Source organism: Erpetoichthys calabaricus, chromosome 10 (assembly GCF_900747795.2).
Source record: "Erpetoichthys calabaricus chromosome 10, fErpCal1.3, whole genome shotgun sequence".
NCBI lineage: Eukaryota > Metazoa > Chordata > Cladistia > Polypteriformes > Polypteridae > Erpetoichthys > Erpetoichthys calabaricus.
Window position 1 is genome coordinate 121,315,342 of NC_041403.2, and position 17,057 is coordinate 121,332,398.

At 36.0% G+C, this 17,057-nt stretch overlaps 1 protein-coding gene across 2 annotated transcripts in view; it reads left to right on the forward strand.

Moving 5' to 3' along the window:
* eya2 (EYA transcriptional coactivator and phosphatase 2) overlaps positions 1–17,057 on the forward strand; it is a 184,593-nt gene that overhangs the window by 43,299 nt on the left and 124,237 nt on the right. The gene's annotated exons all lie outside the window — the stretch shown is intronic.

Here is a 17,057-nt window from a genome sequence, read left to right on the forward strand (position 1 = left end):
AGTTCTTATCTCCAAAATGCTAGATAGATAGCTAGTAAACTGAATAGACAAATGGTGACAAATCGCATTAATAATAAAAGAGTTCCAAGCCAATAACATATATATATATATATATATATATATATATATATATATATATATATATATATATATATATATATATATATATATATATAGATATACAGTATATATATATGGATCCTATTAAGAGTACCATGCTATGTCAGGTTAAGAGTACTGTATCCTTCCAAAGCAAATCACTTTTTTTGTTGCTAATTCTTTCCCAATTTAATGTAATTGGAAATCACCTTTTTACAATTGTTAGCTCGACTCCCCTCAACTTTTGGATAGTTGCTTCCAGATTTTCACTCTTTTCTTGCTTAACACTTATATTGAAACTCAAACATGTAGTTGAAAACAAAAAAAAGATCCACAAGATCAGGCCTTATCTGATGGAGTATGCAACACAATTTGTGGTCCAGGCATGGACTATCTCATCTCATCTTGACTACTGTAAGTCTCTGCTGGTATGGGTGCCTACATGTGCTCCATCTGATTCAAAATGCAGTGGCATGTCTTGTATTCAACCATACGAGACATGTCTCTCCTCTTTTCAGGTCAGTCCATTCACTCCCTGTAACAGCATGTGTCGAGTTCATATCTTTGATGCCTGCCTACAGGGTAGTCAGTAGATCAGCACTTACGTATATGGAGGCACACGCAAAGTGCTGTGCTCCTTTTCGCCCACGTAGGTGTGTTAGAGAATGGAGTCTCCTCTGTGTGGCATCCAATCTAATTCCAGCCTCTTTTCATATGTATCTCCTAAATGGTGGAAGTGCTGCTCTCCATCATCCAAATTTTTGAGTTCTTCACCATGTTTAAGAAGTGTTTGAAGACTTCCTTGTTCTGTGAATATCTTTTAAATTGAGAATAATTTATAATCAGTGGTGGGCTGGCGCCCTGCCCAGGATTTGTTCCCTGCCTTGTGCCCAGTGTAGGCTGGGATTGGCACCAGCAGACCCCAGTGACCCTGTAGTTCGGATATAGCAGGTTGGATAATGGATGGATGGATGGATGGATGGATAATTTATAAGCTGGGTTCTTTGTAGCTAAGAAGAGTAGATTATTTTAGCAGTTTGTTTGGTTTAGAGCTCTTCACTTATAATGGTCAGTTCACTCAATAATTTTAATCTCTTCTGTAAGTCACTTTTGATACAAGCTTATTCTAAGTGAATAAATGTAAATGGAAAAAAAAGGAACACATGATGTAAACATGGACATGTGATGTGATCAGGAAGTCTGTGGTATCAATAACAATCAAAAATTTAAAGCAGCAGAAATAAGCAATAAATCCCCAAAAAACTGTAAATCTTTATACAGCAAAAGGACGAAAGCTGCATGCCTTACAATGTCAGTGATATACGTCAGTGATATAGTATGTAATCTGTAGAGTAAAAGTCTTTATCTGTACATCATGATGTGACATTTATATACTAAGGAAATCGGGAAATCTTGGGAGGAAGTAAATCAGATTTATTTTGTGTGAGACATACTACTTGATCAAAACCAGCATCTACTGCATAGGTTTTCTTCACATGACACAGAGCAGAAAAGAGATCGAAGTGCATTAACATGCAATCGGCAGCCTCTTTTTACAGCAGTATATTGAGTTCCGCAAAGGGTGAAGTCAGCCAGCTTTAGTTGGGTATGTAATGTAAAATCACATAAACATTTCAAAGGTGTCCCATCCAAACTGTTTTACAGTATCTGTGATTCTTTCCTCTCAGATGCCCCAGTGATGAAATCTAGTCATGTTCTGTAAATTTGAAAACAGACGAATACATTCTGAAATGCCCTCGAACCACAGCACAGTCATTGCCGCTAAAATAGTTTCCTTTCTGCTCAGGTGGTGTCTAGCTTATTACTTCTTTTTCACTTTCATTGGTTCTGATCTTTTTGGCAGGAGAAACTATTGTGTCAGTCTTCGATTGGAGTTGAGAGGATTTTTGCTTCTTAAATTGCTTTGGCAAGCTGTTTTTTTTGACAGTGTTACTGTTTGCCAGATGTCAACTTGTGTTTTGCTTAGGATGAAAGCAAGGCCTGGAAAAATAAGTGTTTTAGTGAAGCATGAGATCTTTTGCCATACTGTAATATTCATATCACCTGCTTACTACATAACCTTTCTATAAGGCTGGAGAGTGTTCTGAAGTGCTAAACAATTTGCCAGAGTTTTCTCACACCTCTCTATCTATATTCTTACTGTCTCTTTCCTTAGATTTTGAGAGGAGAAATGTGGCAATCCGCATGGTCTGTCCTAAAAGCAGGCAGGGATAAATCAGGAGCCCTACTAATGAAATCCCTGGACAGTGAGGTAATAACGGCATGTAAATCATTTCACTAGGCCATTACAGTTCTGTAATGGCTTTCAACATCTGGTGCCATTATTCTCCTAAGAAAAATCTAATAGTCTTTCTAATTTACGATACCAAGGGTATAAAGGCTACAGGCAGTTTAAGACTAGAGTCTTTCTCTTGTTAAAATGAGCACCAGAACCAAGGTGGCAAAATTTAGGATGGAGATAGATAGATAGATAGATAGATAGATAGATAGATAGATAGATAGATAGATAGATAGATAGATAGATAGATAGATAGATAGATAGATAGATAGATAGATAGATAGAGTAGTTTGAAATATACAAGAAAATGTGCCTAGACGTCCAGTTAGTCTGGTTTATAACCACATTACTTGACCATGTGCTTCCCCTTATATCCTGCTCCATTTCTGCAGTAACTGATGGAATTGACTTACCTCCTTTATACTGTACATACAGTATGCAGTCTTACTAGGTAAAGTATTAATGCAGCATCCAAAGTTACATATACAGTCCATTCTCATTATCCATAGAGGTTATGTTCCTGATAACCCCAATAGATACAGAAAATGCAGGTAATAAAGCATTGATCCTATATGAAAAATGGGGTTATTTTTTGCCTTTCTGGAAGGACTGGCAGGGGGAGACTGGATTGGGCAGACATGCTGGCCCCCCCTACTCTCACCCCTGAAGGCTCAGTAATTATACTTCCACAGGTTCACTTGCAGAAATTTAGTTACGACTTTTATTTCCTTCCAGTCGTCTTTTATGTGCTCTGCCAGAGACTATGAGTGACCACAATAGGGCTGCTTCAAGGCCTTCACCAAACCAACCAATAGTAGTAGTGATGGGCAGTGTGTTTAAAGGGCATCGGACTCAATCAGTGTTAGCCTACAACCTGCACTTACTCGGAATTCCTCATTCATGGGGACAATTGAAGGCCCTGGTCCCTATAAAGAATGGGGTTCAACAGTGTACCCACCCATCTCAGTGGCAGGTAAAAACATGTCAATCCATTCAGTATAGCACATGTGAACCCCCTGACATCTGAGGGCATCACACATCTGTTATCACTCATGTACGATTGGCCTGTCTGAATTTTTTCTTACCACTGTGCTTGGCTGCAAATACAACCCTGTGCTTTCCATCCCTGCCTCAACCTGCTTCCCACAGTGAGGACATTGTCTGTGAGAAGATGTGATTAGACTGCAGGTATCGCAAAATTGGTTTCACTTTTATAACAGTGGATAAGCGAATCCATGGGAATGAAATCCATGGATTGAAAGGATTTACTGTAGACACGTTGCATTTAACTTATGATTGAAAATACCAGCAAAATCAGCCTGAGTATATTAGCCTATAGTAGAATTAAATGTGAATTGCTACTGACTTACCATCATTAGAATGAAAGCATGCATTTAGCATATTTGATGTGAAATGAAATTTACCGAAGAACATATGACAAAGGAGAGGAGTCCATCAGATTTGGTTTGTTGTGGTTTTGTGCAGTTGCTCTAGTCAAACAAGAGGTCAAAATATAAATATTTTATAATTTATATAAAAGATTTGTACATCTCAGCTATTTCAACACATAAATGTGCATAACCACACATTAATTATTTTCTAAGACATTTTCATAAAATGAATATATTATCAAGCATACTATATAATTCAGAAAAATGTGCTGAAACAAAGCAGATCTTTTATAACAGATCTGGTTGAAGAGACTAGTAAACAGCTGCATGCTGCCATTTAGATTAATGTAATAATGGTAACAAAATTGTCTCAGGCTTAGTTAGGATTGTATCTTAGTATAGAAACTACTGGACAACTGCAAGACCTTTGGTGACTGGACTTTATCAGGATGACCTAATCTGTCTTTGGTTTTGGTCTTGATGTTGCATATCATGGCCAACCTGAATAAATCACTTACATTTATTATTTTATTCTATATAATGAAGTATTAAGCAACATAATAGTGTAAACTAAACAGTGAGTACTGCAATGGACATTTACTCATTCAGCAGTTATTCCTAACTTGCTTCTATATTTTTCTCTGACTCACCATGATCCTGACCAACAGAAAGAGAAAATACAAAGTTAATGTTTCCCCTCACACCCAAATACATGTCACCTTGTGCCTTGTGAAGTTCATTTGACCGGGGGCTGTGTACTTTAAGGAGTAATGAATCATTAATGAATATAATTCAAATGTGGTGTGTTAAAATGAGTTATGTGCCATCTATCAACAGTCACTCAAGTTGTGTTTACTGAAAATAGAGAGGACTTGCCTGTACATAAATTAGTATCTCATGTGGCACTTGCATGTTATTTAGAGTTTACACTCTTAGATTTTGCCCTGTAAGATCATAAATAAAAAAAGAGTGTAAAATATTTTCTAGCTATAGTAGAGAAAACAGAAAGAAACTTTTTTTTCACAGAAAAAGCTTGCTTTCTCTACTCTTCACACATTCTGTACATACACAGACCCCCATGAGCAAATTATAAATAAAAGTGAGAAAATATGAATAAATAACAAAGAAAATTAATATAACTGCTGAAAATAAAGCTGCATACCCACAGATCCTGACAAACAAAAGTGTATCTGTGTGGTGCTTTGTATACATGTAATTACATTTGCTGGCATGCCAGTTGTTGTGTACGCTCTGGATGGATGAAAGGTTTGCTTAGGAAAAGAGAGCAAGTAAAGCAGGAAATGAAATGTTGAAGGGAGAGCAGGCTAAATGGTGGTCAAAAGGTAGGCTAAGATTGTTAACAAATAGTGATGAGTGAAAAAGCAGACAGGTTTGTTTTGCATACGGTTTCATGAAACGGATACAGAAATTAGTTTTGCAGGTGATTTTGCAATTAAAAAATGTAAAACATACTAAAAAGAGTTCTTAAACAAGTTTTTTTAGAGTGGAAAACAAGAAATACTGCAGTTTCCATAGAAAAATCCACAACAGAGTAAGCCACCCAACATTACCCATTACCCTTTTTCTTTCTTCATTAATGTAGAGGATGTTGAGGATATGTAGGCTCAAAGCACCAGGGAGCTACACATTTGATTTCTGTCTCTGATGCATCTTTAGGATTGCTAAGATTGTTGTCATACTAGCCAAAATGGGCATTGCACTACCAAAATATTAACAACAAATGTCTGATGGCTCAACAAAATGTTTTCTTGTGACAGGAAGGATTTTTTTTACTCAAAATACTAAATGAAAGGCAGATACATGCAGAAATAATATATGCAATGCTTCCATATGGGAAATAAACACTGTTCTTATGGCAGTGGTCACGAGTTTCACTACAAGTGAAATGTCATTAGTTTCAGAAATGTGTTTTGCTAATTGAAACACTGAGTTTCAGTCTAATTCAGTTTCATACAAATTGTTTCACTTATGACCATTAACAAGAAGGCAAATTTATATATGGTCAGAACCAAACTGAAGTTGCAAAAATCAAAAGTAACAGAGGCTGGAGTAAAAAGACAAAGAAACTAACAAGGAGATTTTCCTAACCAAAAGAAGAATTCATACTACAAGTTTGTTTAGAGAGTAATCCAAAAGACTTTTCACTAGTGGCTGCGTGATGATGTCACAGATCACAATGCTGGCAATTAGGTGGTCAGTAACCAGTGTCATTGTAATGCACAGAATGACTGTGCCAATGAGATATGAGCACAGAGTGGCTGTGCATGTGATGAAAATACATATTAAAGTGCAGTTTGATGATGCCACATGTCATGACACATTCAGTTGCGTAGGTAGTAACTGGTATCATTGTCATATACAATATGACCGTGGCCATGAACACCAAGTGCAAAATGGTTGCTCCTTTAATGATAATCCATACTATAGTGGCATCTTCTTAATAATACCATAATAACAATAAAATTAAATAATTATTTGAAAAACAAAATATTAACACATAAGGATTATCCAAGTTGACATATCACAAAAATGGAATCATGACACCATGAAAATATGGAGTGTGTTTGCAAGATATCAGGATCTTGGGATTTTGTCTTGTTTTATTTTATCAGTTTGTTTCTTTTTTCTTTGTTAATTGTTCAAGTCCATTTATATTTGTGCCTGTTTCTGTTAATTACTTTTCGTTACTATTTGTTAATTATTCTGGAGCATTGAAGTAGTTTACTTTTTGTTTGGGTCCGCCTTGCTTGAGTTTGGCTGGCCTTTTTTTATTGGACACATTTTGGAATGTTTCTATACTTTTTTGTCCTTTGAAAGGTATTAGAATTTTTGTTATTTAAAGAAATTATTTTGTGACTTGCTAATGTTTTTGGGATTCTTACCTCATAGTTAAGGATTTGTTTTTGGATCCACGGTAGACACTGATGATGTTTCATTTTTTTTGGCATATTTGTATGATACTGGAGTGTTTTGTCAAAGGAGAACTTCATACTTAACTTGTGTGTCTATTAGAGTTAGCCTTAGGGATAGGGTTTGGCACGGTTATGTGGCACTGCAAACCCTTCACTGGGTTGCAGTTAAGCATTTCGTAGTCTATGCATATTTGTTACATTCTGTTAGCCTGCTCATGTCTTTGCTTAGCACACATATCCAGTAGCCATGAGCAGAAAACAGTGGAAGCCTCCACACAGATTGATTTCCTAAGGCAAATGCTCAGGTGATCACATTATGTCTTCTACTGGTTGAAATAATCTATGTCAGTATTGTAGGAATCGCTAAATGTGTGTTGATTAGCTGAAAGTAAGCTCAGCAGCAAAATCTTGGGAGACACAGGCTGCATGCTTGTTTATGAGTTCACGATGGCTGCTGATGATGTTTAACTCTTTTTTTGCATAGTTGAATGACGTCAGAGTACTTTCCCAAGTTAGAACTCCATAAGTGGACTCATGCAAGTAAACAGGATTTTTAAGAAGCCAGGTTTCTGCCTTAATCAGGTTACCCACCTTGTCCCAGTTTTGCATGTAAACACACTCACTGAATTAATAATGAGTCTACTAATTTAGCCTTTGGCTAGAGAGGTTAAACCTGAATAGAATTTGGAAACTCCACACAGTAAGCATCTTAATTAAAGGATTGTGTTTTGACTTTCTAAAATCTGCTTTAGTGTAATTAAATTGGCTTTTCAGCCTGATCTCTGAGAGAAGCTTGTCAGCTGTAAAGTTTAAATTTCCAACCTATGTTTCTCTCTCCATACACTATTAGAAACTTTGTACATTTTATAGCAACATGGTAATTGAATGATTGACATAAAATGAAATGCTCCACGGCACTATGATTCATAAATACATTTTTATACTGTAGTCTTGCATTCTCAGATTTTTCCCTCTGCGCAGTGAATATTTGTGCACAACCTTGTACTTTAATAAACTAGTATATGGACATACCACATGCCATAAGCTGTCTGTGACTCTGCATTCTGGCAAGGCATTGTTTAAATTAAAGAAATCAGTTTGGTAATTTGAACCATCTGATTGGATGCTGAGAGAAGTGAATGAAGCAGTTTGGGGCATATGGTATGCATTTAAAAGAATAAAAGCCACAATTTTAATTTTTCCTGATTGCTTTTTGATGAAATTTCCCATATAATCTCCAATTTCTGACTACACTCTTAACAAATTTTTTTACGTCTCCAACATACTTTGTCTGTTTTTTCAAAGCCTTTCTACAGAAGTGTGTTTCTTATCCTAAGAAAGATGTTGGAGCCCTTCTGCTTGTCCCCATAGTTTCAGTGGATGACAGCTGTTAATTACATTAACAAGCAAATAATGTGAATGGTCAGTTTCTGACTTTTATGTTTTGTAATTTTGGTGAGCAAAGTTTTGTAATAGGAATCAATACTTGCTGGAATTTAGACAATTCTATTAATGTTGAGCTACACTTAGGCTTCCTGATTAGCTAATCCGTGTGTTATTGACAATAAAACTTGCATCATCAGTTCTTACCTCAGTTGGCCAGGAGGTGCCTTCTTAGCTTCACTGGCAATTCAGTGGGTTTATTATCTGTAATATTGTCAGAGCTCTTGCGTGCATGCAAAAGCCGAATAAGCTGAGTAAGACAGGTAGAGAGGTGACAACTTTGTTGCTCAAAGGCTATGTCACATTATGCGGTTTTCTAGTGAGGTTCAGTCGTAGCTCTCATTTACATAATTTCAGCGAGGCGGAGGCATTCGGTGGCTCACTTCCATGAAGCCAGTTACATTGTGTGACATGCCCAGCGACTCAGACCAATTAGTCCACGACTCACTCTGATAATATCAATCAGGTTTGGTTTTGGCTTTAGTCCGGGGGTGGTGTCTATGTGCATGAGAGCTGACAACCAATAAATGCTAAACCGGAAGTAGAATGCATTTAAATGCAGGAACGCAAGAGACTGGGGCCTCACAAACAGGAGAAGCTTAGTTGTCTGATGTCTCATATTTTCAATATCACAACATAATCGAAAAAAGAGAAAAGGTTTGAGATTGAGTTGAACTCACCTTAGCTGTTAACACTTCATACAGGGCCACCTCCATTGTGCAGCATGCTGTCACTAAATGGGGTAAGCACAACTGCAATAGAAGATTGGCACTCGGTCGGCAAAGTAAGCATGCCCAACGTTTTTCAGCCATGTAAATCGACATGGTCAGGTGGCATAGATAGATAGATAGATAGATAGATAGATAGATAGATAGATAGATAGATAGATAGATAGATAGATAGATAGATAGATAGATAGATAGATAGATAGATAGATAGATAGATAGATCCCCCAAGGGGAAATTCACATACTCCAGCAGCACCTTACTGATACAAAAAACAATATTAAATTAAAGATTGATAATAATGCAGGTAAAAACAGACAATAACTTTATATAATGTTAACATTTACCCCCCCCCCCCCCCGGGTGGAATTGAAAAGTCGCATAGTTTGGGGGTGGAACGATCTCCTCAGTCTGTCAGTGGAGCAGGACAGTGACAGCAGTCTGTCGCTGAAGCTGCTCCTCTGTCTAGAGATGACACTGTTTAGTGGATGCAGTAGATTTTCAATAATTGATAGAAGCCTGCTGAGCATAACGGCATAACTGCACCCCAAGATTAAAAGTCATGTACTTTGACATTAGCTTGAACCTGATAGTTCTCCAGTTATTAAAATTGTTTTAGGATAATGATTGATTTTGTAAGGTGAATTGGATAAAAATGTCAGAAGTATTTCAAAATAATAATAATACAGTGATATAAATATCAACAAAGTGACATTCGATGTTGCAGCAATTACAAATAGTTTTACAAGTGTCCTTTACAAATATTCATTGTCATACTTAACTCTTTAATAAATGCAGTACTGTAAAATCATGTGGTGCATTTACTAAAGGGTTATAGAATAAATGCAGTATCAGCAAAATGATGTTAAAATGCACAAGTATTGATTATGAAATGAAACCTATTAAGTCATGCATAAGAAACCCACAAAAACACCCTGGATAAATGTTTATGATTCTAATAAAATATGATAATATGCTTTCTATCATTAGTTCCATGTTTGGCAGAGCTTTATAAAACAGAAGTTTCATGTCTGTTTTAAACACCTCGTTACATTAAATACTGGTTCCAGATAGGAAATCCAGAGGTCATAGACATCTGTGAATACTTTTCAAATTAGTATGAGAAAATGAATTTGTGTCAGGGACATGAGTCTGCTCTGTTCTTTGTAGTCTTAAAGAGGCAATGAAGTAGTTTTCTACCTTAGTCAGCTTTTGGCTTTTCGACATATTCTTTGCTTAAATGAACCTATTGCCCATTTGAGTGTTTCCTTTTTTCTTGTTTCAGTCTTGGCTCTCGATAGTCTGTTCTACTGTTGCTTTTTCTTTAGTTTAGTGTTTTTCTTCCTCTGTCTCACAATTTTACTGGTGTACCTGTTCACCTTTCTATTTTCTTATCTGCATATTCAGAATAAGAAGCGGAGAAGTCAGAGCCTAATGGAAATCTGGAGAAGCCAAATAAATATTAGTGAATTCATAACTTAATGAAAAATAAAAAATAGCATCATAAAAAAATTAAACTTTTGTTTTACGGCATACATTTGCTTGCCAGTTTTCTTATTCATGATGCATATAACATTCAACCCAATTTGAGTAAGTACTGTATAACATTGGAAGTATAATATTGGAATCAAAACAGTTTTAGTGTTTTGTGATGGAATTCCTGTACCAACCTGCAACTGGTAGTGATTTAGGTAGAAGAATTAATGCATGGATGGATGCTTTTTCTGTAGCAGATTGAATATTGTGTTGAATAATCTAGATAGATAGATAGATAGATAGATAGATAGATAGATAGATAGATAGATAGATAGATAGATAGATAGATAGATAGATAGATAGATAGATAGATAGATAGATAGATAGATAGATAGATAGATAGATAGATAGATAGATAGATAGATACTTTATTAATCCCAAGGGGAAATTCACAAATTTATAATCTAGCATTATTCAAATGAAAATCAAGTTTACCTTTAAAAGTTTTACAACCTTTAACAAAACTCAACCACCTTTACTCCACTTTCATTTCCTCTAGCACCATCCTTTTTTTGAAAGGACTTTACACTTGTCATCTGTTGATGACATTACTGAGTCAGAACCTGACTGGCCTTAAACGTAAACATGCAAAACTATACTACTAAGTCTGTGTTTTGTTTTTTTTTTGTTAGTTTTTTTAACCTTGAAGTTGCATATGGAAATTGAAATAAAATCTGTGCCTATGTATGATTATTTTCTTATGCTACTGGAACTTTGTAAACAGATGCTGAGCACCGTTATTTCTATGCAAGTATTTATTTATTTACTTTTTTCATTTTCTTTGCATAATATTATTATATTACCTGACCTTTTTCAGTTGTCACAGTCATGTTTATTTTTTATGTTAGGTGTCAGTAAACTCAGCTGGCTTTATTCCTGGTGACATCAACAATCATTTCATTGTGGATTAAGTGTCATTCCTCATGCATGTGGAAAATGAATATGAATACATTTGCTGTATAACTACTTTTACTATCAATAATGAAAATAATAGTCATTAAAACATTTCTGTGCAAAGAACTAACCGGAGTACTAAAGAATTCCACTAACTGTGCAGAAAATGTTCTTAATGGTTAACATCTGAAACATCTTTTCTGATTTTAAAAGGCAAGAACATAAAGATTGAAAAATACTTTCTGAGCATTTCCCTGCCAACAGTAACAGTGTTCTACTAGGCAAGCAGAAAGGATATAGAATGGTGTCTTAACAGAGTATGTAGAGATAAGCAGTAGTTGGGGGTTTCAGTCTCAGGAAAGTATATATTTATAAATCACCTTAATCATGCATTTTTACATATCATCTTTAGCTAACTCAAAGCCAATGAATTCTTAGGTCATTCAAAGTCACATGACTTCACACAGCTGGTGTTATTGTAGTACATTCACTAAGCATCATTCCTCTTAAATCACAATCATTCTGAGGCCTTTTCAGTAGCATCTGAGGTGAGATTGTGATGGTCTTCCTCTTGATCCAATCTGACATGCCCAGGAAACTGTAGGACTTGCACAATGACTTACACATAAGCCCTTTGCATTGCACCTTTATGCGCTTGACCCATTACTATAGCAGTTGTTCCCCAGTTCTGTGTATCTGGCTCTTTCCTTCATTGAGTCTTCCCAGGTAGCAGTTAGCTCTAGACAGATTGCCACCTTATGTAGATCTGACAGCATTAATAACTGGCATAGTTGTAACCACTGCTTAGAAAACTTGTGCTGCCTGCATAGATTAGCGTTCACTTTCTAGTATGGTACCTTTTCCATGATATCTATTGATAATCTGTGTCCTGTGTTACCACTTCTCAGCTCTGATCCAATCTGTGGTCAGACTTCTTATAGAAATGAGTTCAGCTGTATTCCTTACAGTATATATCAAGACTAACTATGTGCTCTGGCCAGTTAAAACCTGTTTTGTAGAAACAGCAAGATTAGAGGACAGAGATGAAGCTACATTGGAGGCCTCATTAAAACAGAGAAAGCTGTTATTGCGTAAGATGTTGCTCAAGATTACACATTGTCCCGCTTGCAGTTCTGTTTACTTCTTATCATTTTCAAGCCAGATGGCCTGGTAAATAATAATAATAATAATAATAATAATAATAATAATAATAATAATAATAATAATAATAATAATCAATCCATGACTGCTTTTAATTTTCCCATTTTTGAGTTCAGTTTGTTCTTGTATTGCACTTCTCACTGAAGATAGGCCCAGTAAATTACTAAATCAGTCAACCTTTACATTTAAAATCATAATTATCAAGGTAAATAAACTCTAAAAGATAAAAGAATTTTATTGATTAACATAACAAGATCACAGCAATACAACATAACAGATGTAACAGAAAAACATATAAGACACATTGTGGCAGGTTGTGTGAAACCTATAACATTCTAGTTGATCGTATACATACAGGTCAGTGAGTTCTGCTCCAGTTCTTAAATTTTTTGGAATTTCTAAGATTTGCTTAAGAGAGTGAACAGTCCCAGGTGACTTCTACATTTTAGGAAATGTTTGTTCCTCGTGTTCTTGTGTTTTCCATGAGTTTAAAGAATGTCCCTGTTTTTTTTACCGCTCACAGTGAGTAGGCACTAATCTGACCAGTCAACGTTTGCGCCAGTAACCCTTCCGTCTATGGTCTCTTTTGGATTTTTCTGAGCAGCAGTCTAGTCCATTTTTTGCTTAGTGCAGCTTATTTTTGGATTAACTTGGAGAGCTGCAGGAGCTAATTCTGCTTTGGAATTAAAATCTGATTTATGCTTCTTCTCTACACTCAGTATACGGTTTTAAAACTAACCTATACTATATTATTAACCAAGATATACTTACTTGTTTTATTTTAGTATGCAAATTTCAATTTTATCTTGTGAAGTTAGTTCTGTCACTTTTTATAATTTGTTTAATACAGATTCATGTTTTAACTGTATGTTGTCACAATTAACTTCATAAACTTTTTAACTTCTTTAAAGTATTTCAGATTAATTGCAGAAGCCATCTCAAATCAAGGAGTTCGAAAATACTTAATACCATTGCCACATGAATTTAAATATGAATTGAAAGCTGGCAAGTGTTTCTGTCATATAAGAAAAGGAAATGAGAGGTCTCATTAAGCAGGCAGTTCACTGAAAGTGTGAAAAAGCCCCCCATTAAAGAGTAACAGCTGATGCTGAAGTCCAAGAGGAGTTGAATTTAACACACCTCCTTAAAAAAGCAAACTGAACTTGGTAGTAGAGAAATATTAATAAAGAAAGGATTTAATTGAAATGCAACATAACTGCTAATTTGATTTAAAGAATAGAAGTCATTGAACCTTCAGGGACAGATTACAAGATCTCCGGCTTATCCCATTCTCTTTAGTCTGAGGGCTTCGTGAAACATCTGTAGTCAAGTGTGTCTGTGTCACTCTCCTCTGTTTAATCCAGTCTAGACACTGTATCAACTAGATCGATCCAGATCCTTATCTCTCTGTAGGTAACTTCCCACTCTGTCTGACTGTCATTGTACTCTTACAATAGTCAGCTCTATTTCCATGCAATGTCTTTTAAAGCAATTTACTTCCTTCATTTCTATTTTATTAGCTTGTTTTAGTTAAACTCCATTCCAATCACATATTACTTTATAGATCTACAATTGTACAAAACTCCTCTTCCCTTCTAAATGTAGTCTCAGCAGAGGGGGGTTTTAGCTTATCTCAGAGTTCCATGCTGTACTGCACTGTTTATTCTCATTTGTATTCTTTAGACATCTCTTTTAATTGATTTTAGTAATGGTGAGTAATTTTAACAAAATATAAAATACACTAAAATAAAATTTTATCTAACTATCTAATGGTTCAAACCCATTTATTACATTTTAAGTTGCCATTAAGCACAAGGCAGGAAGCAGCAAAGGGAGAGAAGCCATGATCATTGTCACTCATGTTAGGACAACTTGGAGACACCAATTTACCAAACATTGTACATCATTATGAATTTACAAAAAGACGATAAAGTTCACACAGTCATAGAGAGAATAGGAAAACTACAGTACCGTGGCGTAGCTCGAGTTCGCACCACTCGGGGTGGGGCGGGGCAGGGCTTCAATTTGCCGCCCTCCAATATGTTAACCTATTTAAACAGAAAATTAAAATGATGTATAGAAAAAAATTAAGATACATTTTGCATAGATTTATTTATATATAGAGAAACAGCAATATTTTTTTCACATATAATTATTTATAAGCATCAACTAGACAAGAATATAGTACAGACGCACTGATAAGCTGTGTTCTGATTATTAGTTTAATATAATTACGCTGCGAAAACCAGAACCGGTGTGGTGTACAAGTGATAGGAGGGATGAGGAAGAACGCATTCGGATTGTTAACAAAACGAAATTATACATTGTGAATTAGATGTTTATCTTCCTAGAAATTATTATTGGTGTAATGAATTTGTGAATTTCCCCTTGGGATTAATAAAGTATCTATCTATCTATCTATCTATCTATCTATCTATCTATCTATCTATCTATCTATCTATCTATCTATCTATCTATCTATCTATCTATCTATCTATCTATCTATCTATCTATCTATCTATCTAGTGTTTCTGGTTTTTTTTTTTTTGCCTCATAAATTTCAACTGCCGTGTCTGATGCCATCACAGAAGGACTGTCTGAAAATGATTTTTGAAGCATTTGTGGATGCAAATCAGAGAATTCATTGATGAGTGATATTTTTCCGAACCCTGCTGGTTACACGTGAAGTGTTCTGAGCCTTTTGGCCAATAATGCCTCCCCCAAAAATGTGCCGCCCAGGGCGGACCGCCCCCTCTGCCCGCCCCTAGCTACGCCACTGCTACAGTAATGGCAGTCTGGGCAGTATTTGAGCCACATCTTTTTAAATGGGGAAGCAGCAGCACTGAGCACTGTGCCGACATGCTGTTCTAATATAAAATAATGTGGATAATTATAATTCGGATTTATTTGTCTAGTTTCAAAAACTTAGTGTCATGGAGGAGCCAGAATCTATCGTTTTATTAAAATGCAGCCAATTCATAATCACAGTATTGAGCACAAACCCTGGGCAAGAAACCAGTCTATTGTGAAACCCACTCACTTACACATTCAAACTGATTCAAAACAGACTAATTTAGATGATGATGATGTTTATTAATATTATTATATCATTCATACAGCCAAAGTAATTTAATGCGGTGCAGTAACCCATGAGCTGAAGCTTATCAGGACTTTACAGGTCACCTTGGACAAATCATTACAGGACATACAGCTATTATTATTATGATTGTTATTATGGTTATTACCTTTTTTATCACTTTTACTCCTCCTGTCACCCACATGCCAACATGTCTACTTACTTCTGTATCTGCCTAGCCTTGTTGAACCCCTACAAATACATTTGTTTTACAGGATTATAGCACTCAGAGGAGTTCAAGGTTTTGTCTTGCCTCATGTCCTCTAGTCATTTTCTCCCTTCTGTCTTTGTCTCCTTGACTCTAGTGGTTACTAAACCTCCCCCCGCCCTTTCTACTTGCCCTCCTTTTGCCAGCTCCCCTAATTCTCTGGAGTTCATGGCATTGATCAAGCAACTGCCTTCTAACAGGCCAAACTGTCACAGCCCCGGGGAAAAGAAAAAGAGAGAGCAGCTTGTGCCCCAGACCAGGGCCCCTGAGAGATAGGGTGGGGGTATAGCAGTTAAGTGTCTCCAACAGTTTCTTCAATTTTCTTTTCTCGTTTTGCCAGCCAGCAGTGGCTTAGCATCTAATGTTTCATCATTGCTTTGAGTACATGTATTTTAGTATAACTTTTAATGGGTACACATGAAGATGATGCCCAATGTCAGGCTGTAGTTTTTATTAAATGAGAACTCAGAAAAAAAAATGTTTGCGCTCCTTTTCTTACAGCTGTCTACCCGACTAAGCAATGCTCTTACTGTTTCTTTTGGCTTGTACATGGTGGTACAAAGAATGAGATTAAAGGAAAATAAGTAAGTGTCCCCTGGGGGTCAATACTTTAGCTTGGCTCTGCACAGGACAGGCAGACTGAGTGCAAGGAGCAATGCCATCCCCATTCATGATTCACATACTCAGTACACACAGAGTCTAATGTCTAATACAGCAGTGCCTCTTGGCTTCCCATGAGTGTTGGCTGTCATTGGTCAGTGAGGGATGATTATGGTTTAGAGTGGGCATGCCAAATAAATGACTTGAGCCTCAATGTTTTATACATTTATAAAGGAACAATTCATGTGCTTCTATCAAAATGTTGCATTCCTCCGTGGCAATCTTAAAATCAGATAAGTGAACAATAAATCCTGTGAATGTCAGAGTTGTTGCTGTAGATTATTTCACATTTGTATAATTGTATGGTTTTGAATTATTATATTCAGTTGTGCTTTGGAAAATGCTGCAAAAATAACAGTATAAATGAAACAAATTTATTTATTAAGCAAGTGAATCAACTAATTCAGTGTTTCTCAACCTTTTTGGAGTTGGGACTCACATTCTTCCATATACTGTAAATCTCTTTGTGACCCACGGGGGGAAGGGAGGATGAGCAGTATAAATAAATATAAATAATAGCTACTCGCAACCCAATGGTTGAGAAAAAATGAACTGATTGATTGATAATTAAA